General features: G+C 47.1%; 1 non-coding gene across 1 annotated transcript; it reads left to right on the top strand.

Moving 5' to 3' along the window:
- The first annotated feature begins 1,138 nt into the window (after positions 1-1,138).
- TRNAT-UGU (transfer RNA threonine (anticodon UGU)) lies at positions 1,139-1,216 on the top strand. The gene has a single exon. It is a non-coding gene; the product is annotated as a tRNA-Thr (tRNA).
- The last annotated feature ends 3,327 nt before the right edge of the window (positions 1,217-4,543 follow it).

Below are 4,543 nucleotides of genomic sequence, written 5' to 3'. Positions count from 1 at the left end.
CACTTGCCACCGAGGGGCGCCGACTTGCCCCCCACATTGAGGGGGCCCGGCGTCGTGTGACACAATGCACCCCTACACACATCACGTGAGTGGTTGGGCGGCAGTGGGGGGAGCGCAGAAGGTGATCTTAACCCTCTGCACATCCTGCCCCTGCCTGGCGCACCAGCACTGCCTGGAGGCAGCGGGCTGAGGGGGATAGCAGCCCCCTCAATATTGGGGAGGCTGAGCCCCCTACCCACAATTATTGAGAGGGCTTAACCCCCTTCCTCCCCCTGTAGTTGGCACCCCTGTTGCCACCTATGAGCGGATTGCTTATACACGTACTTTGCATGGACAAGCATATTGAAATTTGGAACTCATTGATACAAAATACAGGTTTCAAAAAATGTAATTGTTAACGGCAGTGGTACCTTGGTTGTCAAACTTAATCTGTGCCGGGAGTCCATTCGAGTTCCAGAACCGTTGGAAACCTAGGCGTGGCTTCCGATTGGCTGCAGAAGCTTCCTGCACTCAATAGGAAGCAGCGGAAGCCGTGTCGGATGTTTGGCTTCCGAAAAATGTTCGCAAACCAGAACACTCACTTCCAGATTTGCGGAGTTCAGGAGCCGATTTGTTCGGGAGCCAAGCCGATCGACAATCAAGGTACCACTGTGTTAAGAATTCTTACAGTGATATACTATATATGGGGTTCCACCCCCTTTCCCCCTTTTCTTTTTATTTTCCTCATTTTTAAAAAATACCACCTTATATGTAAAGCAAAAATAAATCAGTAACTTTTACTTATTTTACTTCAAATAAGTATCTGAAGATGTGTGCATCCATGTGAAAGCTTATACCCAGAACAAACTTAGTTGGTCTCTAAGGTGCTACTGGACAATTTTTTAATTTATTTTGACTGCGTCAGACCAACACGGCTACCTACCTACCTGAATTTTAAAAATGCAGATTGCATCAACTGATAATTAATCAGAGCTGGCATGGAAGAGGGGTGTTAACCTTTACAACGTCTTATGTGGCCCGGAGGAAAACACCAGTTCCATAGCTCTGTTTTTTGTTGCCACCATCCTCTCCTTTTAGTGCCACTGTCATCTGTAGTTTGGCCCTCAGCCTTAAGGTGCATCTAAAGCAGGAACTATTTGGGGGTGGGGTGGTGGCTCAATGGCAGAGCACCTGCTTTGTATGCAGAAGGTCCCAGGTTCAATCCCTGGCACCTCTAGGGAAGGCTGGGGGACACAGCAGCACTGTGTAAACCAGGGTTTCCCAAACTTGGGTCTCCAGCTGTTTTTGGACTACAGTTCCCATCATCCCTGACCACTGGTCCTGCGAGCTTTGGATGATGGGAGATGGGTCTCCAGCAGTTTTTGGATTGAAAGGTAAAGGACCCCTGACAGTTAAGTCCAGTGGCAGATGACTCTGGGATTGCGGCGCTCATCTCACTTTACTGGCCAAGGGAGCCGAAGTTTGTCCGCAGACAGTTTTTCTGGGTCATGTGGCCAGCATGACTAAGCTGCTTCTGGCGAAACCAGAGCAGCGCACGGAAACACCGTTTATCTTCCTGCCAGAGCAGTACCTATTTATCTGCTTGCACTTTAACATGCTTTCGAACTGCTAGGTACGCAGGAGCTAGGACACAGCAACGGGAGCTCACTCCGTTGCGGGGATTCGAACCGCCGACCTTCCGACTGGCAAGCCCTAGGCTCAGTGGTTTAGACCACACCGCCACCCGCGTCCCTGTTGCAGACAATGCTGAGCTACATGGGCCAATGGTCTGACTAACTGCACTGGCAGAGGACGACCTGCCCTTTGACCTGGCAAGAAAGAGCTGCTGGACCAAGTGGGGAGCAAATGAAGAAATCAAGACTAGACAGGATATTCCTTCTGCCCTTCTCCGCCCAGTCTTCCCCCCCGCAATGCATCTTCCATGGTCAATCTGGCTCCTACCAGTGACACAGTTAGTTGCCGGGTTGTGTAAGGCACATATTTCTTATCTCAACAGCTCAAGCAATTGCACAGGGGGCAAGGCTTAACACAGCACCCGACCCTATGTAGTGCTGATGCTATGCTTTCCCTGGCAGCGCTCTCTCTTCATCTGTCACCGCTGCAGCAGGAGGAGAGCGGATGAGATTGCTTTTGCCCATGCAGTTTTAAAGAGCTCAGGTTCTCATAGCCAGGAGCAGATGGCCAGCGTCTCAGAACTTCAAAATCTACAGTGACGTCAGCTACACACAATGCAAGTTGCTGCTGGAGGGGGGGAGGAAGGGGGGGTTGAATCCATTTAAATCCAGGCTCTGTGATTTTAAAATCTATTTAAGAACCAGGTGGTTTAAAAGCCGGGGGGGGGGGGGTTCAACGATGAAATTAAGTATTTAGGGAGCGGGCTTTAGCACATCATAAGCGAGAAGCACATAGCAGCCTCAATCACGGTGGCTTTCTTGTTTTGATTTATTGTTTTAGCTAAAGATTATAATGGGAAAAAATTAGCAGTCCACAAAAGGCTCAAAATATAGAGGTCCAAGTGACTTTTTACAGGCTTTATTAGGAAAAAAACATATGCTGCCAGCAGAGGGCACTGTCTCCAGGGAAAAAATGGTGGAACTAGTCATAGGAAAGGTTTTATCAGTAGTTGTTAATATCTGCAGCATTGCTCAGTACCTGGGTGCACAAGTCAGCAGTAGCGCTCTGTTTAAAGCACCCCAAAAACTAGGGGTGAAGGCAAAAGGGCTTTGGGTGGCACAGATATCTCAGCTGGAACTTTTTCCGGTTTCCTTCTCTGACCATCCACTGGCTCAGGCAAGGTCTGATTTACGTACGGTTGCCATACGTTCAAAATTTCCAGGTCATACCTGTAATACTGCAGTCGAAAGCAGTGTTCAGGCGGAAATCTGGATGTATGGCAACCCATGTCAGCAGTGTTGTTTTTGCCAATTTCTCTGAAAAATAGCTCAAAAACGTCATTTTATTAAAAGCAATTTTTCCAAAAAAGCTCAACAACTTTTGTGTCTGGATTTTCATTTTTTGAAATATGGCAACTCTAGATTTATGGAGCCCCTGTTCTGATTCTGAGTGATGCCTGATAAGTGATGGTAGGGATTAATAAAAAAAAACCTGGCACCTAAATTTAGGGAATGGAACTAGATCTCAAAACAAAACAAAACACAAAACAACCAGAGGTCCCAGGGTTGACAGAAAGTTAGAGAAAGGGGCAAGAAGGCTAAGTCATCTCTCTTGTGTTCTGCTTCCCCATCTACTTCCACCCCTGAGAAACTGAAAATGCAGTCCTTGGGGGGCTATTTTCCTTAGGACGAGAGAGCAAAAGATTGTAATGATGGCTTGGAAAGGAGCACAGCAGGCAACAGCATGCAGAAATTGGTGCAGGGTCCAAGTACAGCACACTAGATGGCTTTTTCGTCATCCTCAGTTTCCAGCATTGCAAAGTCTCCTTCAGACACCAGTGCTTCTTCCAGCTGCAGCTGTGCCTTCTGAGAAAGCCTTGCTATGTAGCCGAGTAGCCAAAACAAATTGTAAGGCTTCCTTGCTTAAGTGACACAGGCATGTAATCAACCTTGATTTACTCCCACTATTAGGTTCCATCCCGAATGAACAAGAGCTCCAGGGAGAAAGTGAAGCCCCTACACACAACGAAATGCCTTTTCCCATCAGGATATTTTTAAAAAGTGTAAGGGGCAGCCAAGGATCCATATTTTGTTGCACTAGAAAAACCCAGATGAGCGAGAGATAGGATGCAAGGGAAGAATATAAAGGTGTTTTATTCTGATTCAGAGAGAGCAGCCCAGTAGATTGATAAGCCATTTTCTGGCTCAGTTCCTGTGATGTTAATGAAGCAATCCCCATAGGATGGCACACTGAGAAATGCTGGGAAAACTTAACTTACATAGGAAGAGTGTGCAGTGCACGGCAGGCTGTTTACAGGAAGGTTATCAAGACTAGAGAATGGGATGGAAAGAAGAGGATAACCAAAACAGCAATTAAAGCAGGAAATAGATGGAGGAAAACTAATTGATGTCGTCAGGAAAGGTTTGGCTTCTTGGATCATGGTCTCCACTTCCTGGAGGAAGGACTTCGAGAAGAGATGGGCTGCACCTTACAGCAGCTGGCAAGAATGTGTTTGTTAAGAGTCTCGTGAAACTGATCAGGAGAGTTTTAAACTAAGTCCTACAGGGGAGGGAGAAAACATTAACAAAGGACAGGGGACCACCTGGATGGAACTGGGGATAATAGTTTCATTGATGCACAGGAATCTGAAGTGAGCCTACATAAATCTGCTAAAGGACAGGAAGCGACAATAAGGAAGCAGCTGGAGAAGAAATTTGATTCAGTTCACCTACTGTTAGGCAAAGTGAGGCAACAGCTTCAGGCAGCAGATGCTAGGGGACCCGCGGCAGCCCCCTGGCTGTACCTCCCAAGGCTCCCCAGACCACTCCACACTTTTGGCATGGAGAAAGTAGATAGAGAAAAGTTATTCTCTCTCTCCCATAACTCTAGAACTCACAGACGTACAATGAACCTGAATGTTGGAGAAGAG

Source organism: Zootoca vivipara, chromosome 12, assembly GCF_965207765.1.
Source record: "Zootoca vivipara chromosome 12, rZooViv2.hap1.1, whole genome shotgun sequence".
NCBI lineage: Eukaryota > Metazoa > Chordata > Lepidosauria > Squamata > Lacertidae > Zootoca > Zootoca vivipara.
Note: the sequence above shows the minus strand (reverse complement) of the source record. Positions and strands in the feature narration are given on the sequence as shown.